Raw genomic sequence first — 15821 nt, 5'->3', positions numbered from 1 at the left:
GGTGCCTCCTTGGAGCTTTACGTGATAAAATTTTCATGTGTGTAACTTTATTTTAAAAACTCAATTTTTCAGAATTTGAACTGAAACCTTTCTCCTTCTTTGTGCTCATTAAAAAGTGCAGTTCAGCATGACTCTTTCCAAAATGTCATCAATAGATTATTCATCAACCTGTTCTCAAAATATTCCCCCCTATGTGTCAACACATTATCAGCTGACATTCATCCAACCTATGCCACCTATGTGTCTCCACAGGTGCCTCATTCATAAGTCATAAATGTGTTGCTGATCTATTTTTGTTGTGTGTGTCGCTTAGTTTCTCAGTATGTCACAGTCACTAGACCCGCAAGGCCATTTCAAATAAGTATAAACTGTGGACGCAGATGGCAGTGGGTAACGCTGATATAGTGAAGCGTGAGTTGGAGTATGTGTGGCTGTGTATTTGTGTGTGCATGCATCCATGAATGAGTTGCATAACTAGCATCTCTAGGCATACATTAGCCTTAAGCTCCTGCACATTCACAGTCTTCATATTAAATCCTAAGGATTTCAAAATCCAAGAAATATATTAAAGTGTCAAAAAAAAGACAGTATATTTTAATAAACACATGCAATAACTCCATCAAAAAAAAGGAGTTTTCATGATAAGATATACCTTGTAATTTAAGGGATCCCCTTGTTGTTTATCAGTACATAAATAATAATTTGAAAAATACTAAAATATTGAATACATGACTCACTCCTGCAGATTTAATAATGTGGATCAAGCTCTGTTTGAAAGGAAATCAAGCCAACACAGTCACAGATGTTTGATATTAACGTCCCAGGCCCAAAAGACTGTAATCAGTCAATTCGGCAGCCAAAATTTTAAACCCAAGCAAAATCTAATTACAGAGGAGAGGTAGTGCACAAGAGAAGCTTTTGTATTTTGTAAAAGCCTATATATAATTGCAAGTGTTTAAAAACTCAATTATCAGAACAAATGAGGAGCCTTTAGAGGTGTATTGGTTTTTGCTCTACTGATGAAGTTAGTAAAACAGGTATCTTTTGTCTGAATGTCCTGGTTTCTCAGATCCTGTTAAGTGTTCAGTGTATGTTTGCGTGTGCATGTAAACACCACTGCCTGCCCCTCACAAAGCAGGACGCATTCCTGAGTTTATGGAGAAGACGGGGGAGAGGCAGGGAGAGGCCGGCGCTACCGTCAGGAGAGATTAACTTCTCCACGTTACACACATCCACTTTCACCTCACCCTGCGACCTCCTCTGTCGCTTCTCCTGTTACTCATCTGAGCTCTGCCTGGTTCCTTTAATGTTTGTATTTTTGTATGTCTTATACATTTCATTCTATACCTTGTACCTTTAACATTACACTTTTGAATCTACTCTTCAACCTGCATGGACACCAAAGACTGCATATACATATAGAATCAACGCAGAGCTGATTTACATTAATACTCCAGATGTTTGGGTACATCAAATCAAAGTGAGCATTTCTTGGCAGGGCCAAGGTCCAAATCGTAATTTCTTCCCCTGTTAATTGGCAACTTTCAATTATGGAAACAAATGATCTAATTACAACCAATGCAGAAGCATAAAAGAGGATTGCAGGACTCAAAAGTGTATGAGGCAATCTTTTATGTAACATGAAACTGTGCCAACTTGCAGTCTCGGTACTGAGAATGTTTACATAGTGTTATGGTGAAACTGGCCGTGTAATGTAGAGGGCTTTAGTTGTATGCCTTCGATGAACACCAGTAATAATAGAACAACTATGGAACAACAGCATACTGGCTGTATCATCCAACACATCACATAATCATAGGTTTTGGACTGTTTTTTTCCCCCAGACAAAAGCAAGAATACTATTTTGTAGGTTCAACAATAAACTGATTCTTTATAAAAAATGGGCAGATTGAATAGCAATGGAAATCATTGTTGTTTGCAGCTTGGAGGCATCTACAGACTGTGTAATAACACCAATCTTACAAGATTATCAGATATCACACTGTGCAAGATGAGTCTAATAAAGTCTTGATTCCAATCTGTGTCAGACAGTAAAATGTCAGTTTTCGGGCATGTTAGATGGTGTAAAGAAAGCCAGTGAATCTCAGTAACATGATGTCAAAGGAAAATACAAAATAAAACAAAAACAAACCATTCACACTTTGATTGGCAGTACTGGAGTATCGAAAAATCCAGTTAAACCACAGAAAAGCCCTGATTATAACAAAATAAGTAAGGTATTATGTAAATTGTTCATGCAGCTGGGTGGAGGATAAGACGGAAAGCCAATTTTGCAAAGTTAAAATAACTTTGAAGGTAAAGCTGAACAATATAACCCAATTTTATTGTTTCCAAAAATACAAGGTTATGCATTTTACAAAAGTCTCAATTTATGATAAAAAGAAAAATGATGTTATGCAAGAAATAACTTTCTCCCTCAGTGTGTGAACATTTTGCATGCTCTCACACAGTGATGTAGTGCAGGGTATATGGGTATATGGGGCATAAGGATTAGGGATGGGTGTAAGTATTGGAGTACTTAAGTACTCAATGTGACAGTCATTACTCAGGTAATGTTCCATTACTCATACATTGTGCACACACTGCACAGTTGTTCAGTCCTTTGGGTGCAGATGGCCTAGCGCAGGGATCATCAACTGGCAGCCAAGGGCCCTTATCAAGTCCTCAAAACCTCCCCATTCAGCCCCCAAAAGATCATTAAATTCAAAAACATTAGGAGTAGGAAGGATGCTTCAGTTTTTAGGGTATATTTTGTCTTTAGTTCCCTAAAGCTACCAAATCAACCCCAAAATGATAAAGATTGCAGTTGTTTTTATCAGGAATTACTTCATGTTTGATCCACTATTTTGTACAAAAATCCACCTGTCAGCTATCATACGTAAATTTGATACATGATAAACACAAATTTATCAATCCAGTCCTGATTAAATCTGCAGTTTTCTGTGTCAATTTTTCAATTCAGGGTCTCTGAGATTGTTATTTTCAAGTGTCAGACTTAGTGATGGAAAACATGGCAGTCCTAGAAATATGCAGCTGATATATATATATATATATTTATTTATATATATATTTCAATTTGCCCACAAGCAATAGGGACTGATCGCTCTGTTAATGCTCAAGAATTAATTACATATTGAAAGAAAACAAAAATACTAAAACAACATGTTATTTTGACCAAAATATTTATTCTATTTTAGTTCATTTGAAAGAGTGCCCCTAAATAGCCAGTAAAGACAAAATCCGGCCCTCACCTTTTGGTTAGGCCACGCCCCATGTACGCCGGTGGGCCAGGTTCAAGTCTGGCCTGAAGCTTTTATCTCCCCACTCTCTGACTTCTATTTTAGACTGTCCACTGTCCTCGTATCTAAATAAAGGCAAAAAAGCCCCCAAAATTATCTAAATTTAAAAAACAAAAAAAATCTTATAGCCCTACACAGAACAAAATTTGACTATGTAAAGGAACCATCAAAGTTGAGAGAAGCAGCAGTGAATGTTTGCTACATTAAACAAATAAGAAAATTGGCATCTGAGGCAAAGACTGATGCCAGATGTGAACTCCATTTTTTTTATAGTTGAGTTTAATCCAAACTGAAAGTGGTCTGAACAGGGTCAGGGAGAAAGAAAGAGCATGTGTGAGTGCATCAACTTTGACTGTGAACTCAGAGGTTCTCCAGCTGTACTGTACACGGAGGGCCCTCTGGGTAAAACACTGACCTCTCTTGAGAATACGCAAGCCCCATGGGGAGTATTAGGGCACAGGGGTGTTCTTACTTAAGCGTGTGTGTGCCGTATGTACATATTGAGGGAGCAGCAGGCAGCGACTGTGAAATACTGCTCCCATGACGTGGGCAGCTGAGCTTCCAGTCACATTGATGACATAATACATTTGATGTGAACAGGACCTATTGTTCCCTCAGGCCACACAGAGAATATCAGAGGGCTGGAGAATAAGTTCTGAGGAAGATCAGTGTAATGCTAATGAAGAGCCCAAGAGCTGGTTAGGGATTACATGTGCTCCGATGGGCCTCCATGCTCATATAATGCTTGGATGGACCTTCATGTTCAGAACACACAACTGAACACACATATAAATACACAAATATACTCACATAAGGCTGCATTTAAATGCTTAAGCACATGCATATCCATACAATTCCCATATACCCAAAAGATATACTGCAATGATCTACACATTTCTGTCAAATGTCCCCATATATGTGCTTACAACATTCACAGTAACCGCAAATACCGTTCACATGACCCCGATCTGCAGCAAAACATACTGCACAAGTGCTAAATAATTTACATCTGACCTCATTGCACAGTTGCTAAAATGTACAGTATGCTAGAAATACACCAGCAGAGCCTGAGCAGAGGTTTTCCTCGTCCCTGCTTTCTTATGGGGTTTACAATCCAGATCTATTTATGAGAAAAATCAATCTGAAATAGATCCCACAGTATCCTTTTTGCATTACAAAACAGGGCACATAAGGACAAACTAAGGGACTTCTGCAGTGGCGAACAGTTCAGAACCCTGACTTTCATACTCCTCAGCAGAAGCTTCAAAATGCTGCAGAGCGTCTTCTAACAAAGACAACACTCTGGGAGAACGTTATGTGCTGGGGTTGGCATCTTTCCATTGGCTGCCAGGAGGCTTGGAATTCATTATAATTTTTTTGTTTGTTTTTTATCTTTGAGGCACAAAAATTAGAGTCAGTGAGTTCATTTCTTAATTGACTTAAAGTGTCTTAAGTCAGCTCCCCAATTATCTCCTGACAAGTCCAAAGCTTTAGGTTACAAAGACTGGACATTTGCTTAACTTTGACAGACTTTCTACAGTCTTCACACTGGATTCACTGGATCATGAATTTTAATGCATTTTTTTCCTCTTACCTTTCATAATTGAGATGCTGCTCTTTTGCTTTGGGTTTTATGATTTCTGTGTTTGCAATTCTAAGTATCCTATCCCTTTTTGTTATGTTGCACTAAATACTTTTATGTAGAGTACTTTGTTAGTTTTGAGCATTATAAATAAGTAATTGCTTACTTTGTCTATTTTTGTATCATTTCTGCTGCAAAAGTAGGACACAAGCTAACAAATGGTCCCTTTTGTGGGCTGCTTCAGTGCCAAAAGATGACAAAACTGGGGCTGCTACTATTGCTGCATGGCTAGCCTTTGACCAAAAATCGAGCGTACAGTGTTAGTTCAGGCAGGCCGCGGGGTCAAGCACTGCCATATATTTGAGATCCACTGATCTCATGCAGGCCCTCATCAGCTGCAACCAGCTGATTTGCTCTAAGGACACCATTGGCTTATTTCACTCATGCTGCCATATTTAACTGCTCTAGTCTGGATATGCTTTGCTGCTCCCTCTGCAAGATGCTTTTTGAAACCCTCCTCCACCCAGCTCCTCTTCTATCTGACTTCTTCAATGTCATTCTGTTGTCAGGCTTTCCTTGTAGGCACAGGAAGAGCAGTAACATGTTCTGTTCCTGCTTGATGCTTTCCAGGCTTGTGGAAGGGCAGGAGAATACAAGAACAGGCACACCGTTTAATATGAATACCAGCAATGAGGGCAAAATTATTAACTGCTAATAAAGAGAAAAAATTCAGAACTGCAAATCATTTGTGTTTCTTGACAAAATGGTCCTGACTGAACTCTAAATATGAGTTCAATTTTGTCAGTGATTTCAGTCTTCTGGATAATGCCACATTAAAACACTAAAAAAAAGAAATCTTCATTTAAAAAGACTTAATTACATAGAGGAACCATTTCATCTGGTTTATTTCTTCTGTGTACAAATCAAAGTTCTCTCAGGATAAATGTCACTGTATATAAACAGAGAAAACTTTATATCTGCTGCTTGGTACTTTTTATTTGTGTTCCTAATTCTGCAGCACTACACAGGGAATGCATGCAGCTGAATTTTAGGTCTCAAGTGAGCAGGACTCAGTGGCAGAGAGCAGTAGGTGACAGTTACAGCAGCACAGGTCCTGTCATGTCATCTGTATCCGAGCAGGCTGCTCCATCTGACATTGTGTACTCCTCTTTCCCTGCTTCCCCCCATCCAGTTGCCCTTGGTGTTCAGTCCACAAAGTCTCCTGTCCTATGTTTAATCATTCAAGCCTTTACAGACACAAAACACCGGAGACTGAAGGGAGGAGAACATAAGGGGGAAGTGAAGAGAAAGACAGAGGCCCAACACAGGTACCAATTGGGGGAAAGAAGGTAATCAAGCAGATATTTAGCAGACTGAGAAGAGTGGTCATGTGAGAAAGAGAGAGGAAGAAAAGAGACAAAAAAAAATACAAGCGACAGAGGGAGACAATTAGTGCTGTGGATTTAACAGGCTTTTTATCAGCATGATCCCTTGCTAAAGGGCTCACAAAGCATGGGAGCGATAAAAACTAAATAGGCCACAAAATGAAGTTTCAGAAAAGGCTCTTTGGTCTGCTACCCTCTCCTACAAGTATACCAAAACTATAAACAGCATCATTTTACTTGGTTGAGGGTTAAAGATGCCATGACTTTGTACGTGCGTCCTTAACTAATACTCTGAAGATGTACATTGTAAAACCTGAATAAGGAATAAAAATCTGTTAAATTTTATGTATTCCAAATTAAAGTTACAGCTTAAACACCCATCTGTGCTCATCTGTTTAATAGCCATTTATTTAAGAGGATGGGAAATCATTCATAAAGAAGCAAGTACACCACCTGCATGACAAGATAAATAAAGCTCCCCATATTATTCTTTAATAAAGAGTCTAAGTATTTAGACTTCAACCAGACATCCATTTACTCCTCACATTCCCTCTCCTCCTTCTCTCACTTTACCTCTTTGCCCCACCCTCCTCCCCCTCTTTCTTTTCTCTCCCTCTGCAGTGCTCTGTGTCTTTCCTTTAATATAACTTCTGTGTATCTTGAAAAGCTGCCAGGAAATGTGCGGAGGAAATGTTCCTTTATTGTTTCCCTCTCTGCCTCCCCCGCTGGCTAAATGACATCAACACTTATGTGTTGTATGCTCGCAATCAATACAGCACTCACTCATACTCGGGCCGGGGTAAGTATTGGAGGCTACACAGCTAGCATTTACACACATACATGTGCACATACATGCATAACTGGGGTGAGGGAGGGTGAGGGAGGGGGATGATGGGGTTGCTATAGAAACTGTTCTCTTTCAGGTATGGAGTGTCAGGATGATAAAAAGTAGCAATGAAGTATCACATTCAACATATCTGATGCCCTTTGAATTGTCTGAATGTATCTCTGCATACAAATCTAGCAAACAATAGCTGTCTAATATATTTACTCTATAACCTGCATGATGAATGAGCAGCTATAGTACCAAAGAAGCAGAGGAAGGTTGCACATCATTTAATAAAACATTATACAAAACACTAAAGCATATCAATGCCCCCTAACCATACACAGCATACAACACCATATACAAGAATAATGTGCAGAACAGTTTAAAAAAAAGTAGATGTAAGTATGCTTGGACACTCACAATTAGTAATAAGGCAGACACATGTGAATAGAAACAACAGTAGGGTTAGAAATTCATATTCTCTTGTGATTGCATATTAATGAAAGACCAGATTTTACTGTATAAGCCCCTTGGGTCTCCAAATAATCACTCAGTTCTTTGAGTAAACTTTGAATGATCCACTTTGTACTCGTACTTGAGTATACCAACAAGTAATTTTACTTCTACTTAAGTGCATTTTAGCCAGAGTAATCTGCCTTATATTCTAGTATGATGGTCTTGTATTTTTTACGTCTCTGATGGCATTGTAAGGCACAAGCTGTTAGGAAGGATGAATCTGTAGCTCTTCTGTCTTTCAGCTGTAGAAAGCAGGGATACCAGGCAATGCAGGGTGCATTGAACACACTAGAGTCATTTGCATCATTCAGGCAAGGAGAATAATTACTTTGACTAAAAGTTTTTGACCAAAATGTCCCCATTTTTATGGACTAAAGCTGGACAATGATGTTGTTTAGTTTCTGCTAATTAAAACTAGATCAGAGTAGTAATTCAACTTTTTCGTCCACCTACCACTGTGGCTGGTGGATTCAAAAATCTACCAGCCACAAATAGTTTTTTCAGCCACAATTTAACAGACAGCATAATTCAATGAGGTATAAGACAGAAAAAAAACAAGTCTTAAAATACTCAAGTAAAAGGCTAATTAATAAGAGGGAGACATTGCACACGTAATTCAAACTCTTTCATTTCAAACTGTGTTTTTCAGCCAGTGTGTCCTGTATTCAACCATGCATGCTGTGGTCTCTACAGGAGTACTGTAAATCCAAATGCATCATAATTGTTAGACTAGTCTTAACTCAAAATTCAGAGACTTTAACTTTGTTGGACTTGTGACAAGCAACTCAAAATGGGTTAAACACACCTGAAGTAGATAAACTAGTTGCAGTGATTCTCATATGATACTGGGTCAAACCATCCCTGCACACAGCTGCCTGTAAACATTTGACGACTCAAACATTGGAAGGAAGCAAAATTCATGCAATTTTTTCACTTTTTTAAGGTTAAACTACTTTTATTTACCTGCCCCTGTGGTTGGTAAATTGAGCAAATTCACCTGCACTGCACAAAAATACACACTTTTGGCAAGTGGTGGGTGCTAATTTCCCACCCTGAATTAGACTAACACTATAAAGGGTAGAAATGACTAAAGGCATTTCAATCTGAAGATGATGACTACATTCAAAATAGCAGCAAAAAATGAACACTGTCATCAGCAAGATGACTGATCAATGCATAGATCTGATACCATGGCCAGTTAATCTTAAAAAATCTACTGTTTTCAGATCAAAAAGCAGATAGGGCAGTGTTAGTCAAAGTGGAAAAAATGGGTTCAGTCAGTATTTTACACCAATATTATATGTCTTTAAAAACCAAACTCACATCTGAGGGGAACATATAAAGTCTATATCGACTATATTCATGTAAAATTGTCTTGATGTTACCAAAAGTGTACACCCTCATGCTGGGATATTAATCCATTTTCAATTTCAATCGCAATTTCTGCTTCCAATGATCATGGAAACAAGATAATCTTGATCTAATAGTTATTGTGTCAATGTCTTATGCTTGTTTTGTTCATTGATTTAGTCATTTATAGTTGATCTTTCAGTGTTTGTGATTAAAAAAAAAAAAAAATCTTTATTTTAGGTTTGTTGTATGACAGGTCACTATGTTATGAACCACCAGTCCAAATTTGAGTCATGGAAAACATCTCTAACTTCATTAAATTAAGCTTCAAAATCATGAAAAATAAGACAGTAAAATCTGCTCTGGGATGGTGTGGGCGTGTCGATTGAATGAGCTGAAGCCGTGCAAACTCACGAGAAAGCCGATCCTATCAAATTTGTTTTAATGCTTCTGATGAGAGTGCAGCTGCCTGGCTCTGTGCCAGAGCAGAGGGACAGAAATTGGAGATTAAATTTACTGTTTTCTGGCACAAATCCCTCTGTTATGACTTTAATGACCCCTAGTCCACCATGGTTGATAGATTTTGGAAATGTACCCCACAATAAACAACAAAATAGCATGAAGCTGGCTGTGAACTTTCAATGAAGGCAGTGACACTGGCTAACAACAGACTGTACTGAGATGAACTGCTTTATCATTGTATTGTTAGGGGGTGGGGGTAATTCCCTATCAAGACTGGGGATGTCATAGGCTTATATACGTATATGCCCTGCTCAAATAAAACCAAGCCAGCAGAGAAAAGAATGGCTTTTTTAAAAGCCTAAATCCAAAATTCAATCAAACAGCTATCTGTGTTAGCACATGTTTACAGCAACCTTACTCCAACATACCAAGTGTGTTGAGACACAAAGTTTAGATTCACTTTACAGGGACTTTAATTTATTTTTTACTTATAATGATAATTTCTATAACAACATAATATGTAGATGTAAAATAAGTGAGTAATCATGATTGATTACCATGAGCTCAATTTAAATCAAAATAATCATAATGATCATTTTTGCCATAATCAAGCAGCCCTTGTACACCCCACAAAAGTGTTCAGGTATCACTGCAGCTTCTGTATGTCCCCAGGAACATGTTGATTAGTTAAGTAGGCTGTCTGTTGGCTGCCAGACTCACTGATAATCTCAACGTGCAGAGAAATCAGCCATCAGACCAAAAACACAAGTTTAATTTCCCCTATCTTTCCTCCCCCCTTCTCCCTCTCTCTCTTCCTTGCCCTCTGGCATTCAACTGAACGTCAGCTGGCACAGCCGCCCCGTCTGCCGCATGGAGATGAAGAAAGTGGGAGAAGAAATGGTAGAACTGTGCAGGAGGAATATGATTAGAGGAGAGTAGAAGGTTGTGCCCACCACTTCTACCTGACTGTTAAACTTTCATGTGGTGGGAAAAGAAAAGTGGGAGACAAAAAGAGGGTGGACCAAAAAGCAGAGAAAAGGATAAAGTTACGCAGCTCATAAAGAGTCAAATTCAGCATAAAGAGACTTAGGAAGAGCTGTTAAGGCACTAACACCCTCTTTTTCCTCTCTGCCATATTTTGCCTTTGGTCTATCACCCACCCACACAGCCATATATTCAGACATATGCAAGGAGCAGGCAGATGAACCATCTAACCTACACACAAGCAAGCACTTTTATAGGTCTGTACAGTGAAACATCCTCCTCCAACAGAGGAATTACAATCATTACTGAGTTACAGACAGAGAAGGAATAGATCTAACTTCACATTTGTTGACCTGAATCAAGCAACTTCTGATTTCTAGAAACATTAAGAAGTCTCCAAACACATGCTCTACTGATTCTTAATTTTATCATTGTCTGTAAAGCTGTAAGCATATCATGGTCATATAGTTTAATTGTAACCTCAGGCAGAAGTTTTCCTTGCTTATAACCAGAAACTTTCTCACCAAAAGGCATTTTTGTTGAGACGCCTACTCAGCTTTTAAAGGCCTAAAAGCAGCTCTAAAAACCTGGCAAACACATGAGTGTTCCCATAAAAAAATACACTGCCACAGAAGGTTTTATGTGGATGGAAACAGCACCAATATGACTATGAAACAAATACAAAGATGACATTTAAAGGAGAATTTATCATCAAAGAAAGAAAGGATCCGATCCCACTCACTGAAAACGTTCGTGTTCTTCTTATTGTGACAAAGAACCGGTAATTTTTTGGGTGAAATAATCTTTTATGGCAAGTAGACTCTTGCAAGGGCTGCTCAATTATGGCAGATTGATGAGATGCAGATCAGACGATTATGAGGATTTTGACTAGTATTGAGATCACGATTATCAAACAGTCACTCACTGACTGCATAACAGCTGAATTACATGACTTTGAAAACAAGCAATAAATCAATATAATCTGGACATGACAATAAATATAAGTGAAAAGACAGAAATATGTAAAATCATTATATACTAGTGTGCTTACTTACTTAGAATACCATGAAAAAGTTCATTTTTTTCTGCTAATTAAGTTCGAAAAGTGAAAATTCCACAATTTAAGGTAGGGCTGGGCGATATTACGTACACAAAAAAATTTAATTTTCATGATATTCTTATATATTGTAGTGTGAGACAGGCCTCCCCTAGGGGGTGCCACAGGACTTTAGTGGAGGCACAACACCATAAAGAACAATAAGGTGATTTGCTTGCTAACTTCTGCTGTGTGGGGGCAAATTGGACAGATTCATAGTTTACGTAGAGTCAACTATTAAAGTTTTTCCTGCATTTTGAAAAGCACTGCTCTAGTACAGTAATAATAAACAAAAAAAGGCTTTTCAAGGCAAAAATATCACAGCAACAACTGAAACATTTACCACATGGCAATACGGACTGACAACATGAGCAAAACACGGCATGTGGCACCATAAACATTTATTTACAATTCTCTTGTTTCCATGAGCATGGGGCATCAAAACTGTGACTTAAATTGAAACTCAAGTAATTTCCCAGAACTTTCCCTCAGTGTTAAAGCCACAATATAAAGACAAAGCATCAAACTACAGCCAGTTAAAACCTTCAACAAAACTTGAACATGAAAGTATAAATCAAATGATGATTGCAATAGTTTCTGTAAGATTTTGCTGATGTAGTTGCGCTGAATAAACTTGAAACTTTGAGTACTGAGTGAAGATAAATGCAGACTTTAAAGATATCGACATTAAGTGTCAACCAGTCACAAATGGGTTAATTTTTTTTTTTGCCAACACCTGGCAACCCCTGCAGGCGACAACGAGGAAAAGCTCAGGTTACTGTTAAAGCACACACAAGCACACAAAATCAATTTGTTTGACAAAGCACCACAAACCTCCCCTCTCCCAGTGTCTAAGTCATCATGTGAACGCACGTCTACACATGTTGTTAAACCAAAAATGAAGCTCATGTGAGCACTCTTACTTTAAGAAGATTCATAATTTAACTGAGGTCACAAAAGGAAGCGCTTTCATTCACTCTGTTTAAAAAAAATCCATGCACAGGCGTTTTCACATGCATTTAGAACCCTTCTGAAGCCGCAAACCCACCATTAGAGCCAGAGACCCAAACCCCACCCCTCACCCTCCACCCCTCGACACACATCGCACACACACCCACACATCTCCAAACAGGTGGCTCTGCTACAGTCAAGACACAGAGAAGCTGGATGTTTCTTTTCTCTCTTATTAAGTCCCAGAAGAGACAAAATGTAAAAAAGCTCATCTTCTTCTCACCTCTCTGTGGACGTATGTCGCCTCCTGCAGCAGCTGCACAGACAGCTTTTCCCCAGCTGCTTGGCTATGCTAACCCTGAGCACTATATATAGAGCTCAACAAGAGCAGAAATCAAACACAGACTTGAGCCGCTGATGCAGAGAAAGAGACGCACGCAGCAGCAGTAAAGAGGATGCAGAGTAGAGATAAAGGATTAGTATTTACCGTGTGTGGAGACTAGCACAGGAGCATCTTGACTGAGGTGTCGCTTACTCCTTCTTCCTCCTTGCTCTGATCTCCTCCCTTCTTTCCTGCTCTCTCTGGGTGGGGAATTGTCAAACGGCTGCAGCAGCAGCAGCATCAGTAGCAGCTCCGGGGCCTGCGTGTGTGTGCCTCTCTCGCTCTCTCTCTCTCTCTTTCCTCCGCCCCCTCTCTACACACTCTCTCTTTCCTATGCTCCCTTTCCTCTCACTCTCTCCCAACCCCCGAAGACCCTCCTCCTTTACACCCTTCCTCCTCCATCATTTCTCCTTTTCTCTTCCGTTTTCTCTCTCTCTCTCTTCCTCTGCTCAATTTCCCCCCTTTCTCTCTTGCGCTGTACGCGTGTGCAGCGATCTGCGGAAATCCACTCTGTTGAATTAATCAGCCAGCTCCACTGCTACAACCGTCAGCTGCATCAGAAAGCATCAGGACTGTTAGGTGCTAGCAGTATCATTGGCAAAAAGGGAGCAGACATCTTGGAGTCTGGGATACAAATAAGGGTGGTTTACTGGAAAGCTGCCATGTAGTCTGGACCTTCTTGCCTGTCTGCCAAATTGAGTGAAATGACAGTAGCCTGCGTGATGCTGGACAGACTGTGTCTCCTCTGCACTGCTCCCTGATGTATGTCTTTATTCATGACACTAATTGTAGAGGGTCTGATTGATGTCATCTTTTCTTACATACACGTTGTTGTTATGTTGATGGAATAAATCGCTGCTAGGATTCATTTTAATCTCAGTGAAAAGCACTGTTATTAGAGAAATGAAAAAGTGCAAATAAAGTTTTGTGTAGTGTACATTTCATTCTCAGAACTTCAGAACTTCAATGATATTCTTGAGCACTGTCAGCTATAAAACATTACATTTCCAAGGTAAAGGACTGTTATGTAAGCATGCAACATATTTCTGTTTTGCACCAATCTGAGTGTACTGTATTGTTGCACTGTAAACAGGGGATTTTCAGCCAAGAGCAAACACTTTTAATCGATTGTAGGTTGTAGCTGTTATATAAACTTTGCAAAAGTAAGAAAACTTGGGTTAGATTGAAAAATGGACGTTGCCCTGGGAGAACTTATTATTCACCAAGTTGGCCGTTCTCTCAAACTTGTTTCAGGCCCACAGGTCTCACAAGTCAGACCCACAAATCACAAGAAATATAAATACAATACAAAACAACAATGAAAGGATTCAGTCCCTATAGCTCACACATTTTCAGGAATCAATACACAAAGTGCTTAAAGGATCAGTATTATATGCCTTTAAATCATTTATGAAGAATTTAACAAGGCATTTCTGCAGTAATGTCTCATTTCTAACAGAAGCATTGAATAGGCTTATGCTGATGGTACCAAACATCAGTACTACTGTTACAAAAAGTCCCTTTTACTGGTTATGACTGGTAGCTGGTTAGCCCAATGTCAACTGCAGCACTTTTGCCATCCACTGTGGTGAGCTATGTCATAATAGTGACATGTCAACAAATGGTCTATACCAGTGGTTCTCAACTGGTGGGTCGCAAATGTAGACCAGGAAAAATATAGGGCAAAAAGTCTGATGTTGGGGCACAGATGGCCTCGTGGTTAGGTTGTGCCCCATGTTCACAGGAGGCCTGGGTTTAATCGAGGCCATGGCTCCTCTCCTGCATGTCTCTCCCAAACTCTCTCATCCCTGTGTCTGACTCTATCCACTGTCCTTCACTCTGAATAAAAAGCTCAAAATGTATCTTAAAAGAGTCTGATGTGCAAAAGCCTCAAGTGGTCATACAGTATATCGATACATTTTTTAAGGTTTTCCAGTGATGACCAATAAATTTTGGTCTTTGTCTCAAGATTTCAACTTAACGCCTTTCCCTTTTCCCAGATACCAAAGACTGACTGGTTGTTGATTGAATATGGCAACACCCAGTTTACTGAGTATGTAGTTCACCACAAACATTTAAAGCCGTATTTAGGGCTACAAGGCAAACAGTAACCCTGAAAAGATATTCAAATGTTATTGTGGCTCTTTAAAAAAAAAAACAATGTTAGTACACCCCAAGAAGGTTTCTTTTTTTTTAACCTTACATTTATGGAAATGTGGAAGCTTAATTTTATCCCCATGCAACCAATTATTCCATTTTCAGTCCGTTTCAGCTCTAATCCTCACAGTTTCACAGCTTTTACCCTTTAACTACAACACAGACTGTTTGCTATCACACTGCCTCCACTGCCTTGTCACAATGGGTAATTATATCATATTGACATCAGATTTTGTGTGGGGGCTCATGCGTGTCCATGCACGTGTCTGTGTGAGTGTGGGTATACTGCAGTTAGCCCCTAAAATTATTTAATCCGGTTAAGGGGATTTTCAATTAATCCAGGAGGGCCCTACATTTTGATAGTGCAATATTTTTAGCACATTTTCCTTCTGATGAAACAGAATTTATTTTCCCCTCCACTTTACAGGCTCGTATTATTTAGAGCTCCCATGAGATGGACCGCAAATTTGTTTCAGACACTTGTGTTGTTGAGTATACGCTCTGAAACCAAGCCAGCGCCGGTCATTTATGTAACCGTCTCTGTGACACTCAGACCAAAAAAACCCTGCCATCATACACACACTTCTCCCTCATTATTTCTAAAGCAAGCTCCAACTCAAAGATGGATTTAAGCTGCAGTTGCAATACCACAACTATCATATGATTTCATCATATCAGTATAATCCACTCACTAATAGGAAGGAAGTATAACTGGGTTCAGCAATTATGCAGGAACAAACTCTTGGTAAAAATCTAAATTTGATCACAGGGCTGGTTCGGCTGTTCCTGATACACATCACATCTGCT

At 39.2% G+C, this 15821-nt stretch overlaps 1 protein-coding gene across 5 annotated transcripts in view; it reads right to left on the bottom strand.

Annotated features, from left to right (window-relative positions):
• Positions 1–15821, bottom strand: part of rimbp2a (RIMS binding protein 2a) — a 106894-nt gene that overhangs the window by 57211 nt on the left and 33862 nt on the right. For 3 of the 5 annotated variants that reach the window (XM_041810122.1, XM_041810120.1, XM_041810121.1), the window contains exon 1: positions 12963–13106. The exons of the other annotated variants lie outside the window; for them this stretch is intronic. The gene's annotated coding sequence lies outside the window, so the exon portion shown is untranslated. Of the gene's footprint in view, positions 1–12962; positions 13107–15821 lie in introns of those variants that run through there. 5 annotated transcript variants of the gene reach the window in all.

The sequence above is a fragment of the Cheilinus undulatus genome, linkage group 17, assembly GCF_018320785.1.
Source record: "Cheilinus undulatus linkage group 17, ASM1832078v1, whole genome shotgun sequence".
Taxonomy (NCBI): domain Eukaryota; kingdom Metazoa; phylum Chordata; class Actinopteri; order Labriformes; family Labridae; genus Cheilinus; species Cheilinus undulatus.
The sequence above is the reverse complement of the archived record's forward strand: the minus strand, read 5'-3'. Positions and strand labels throughout refer to the sequence as shown.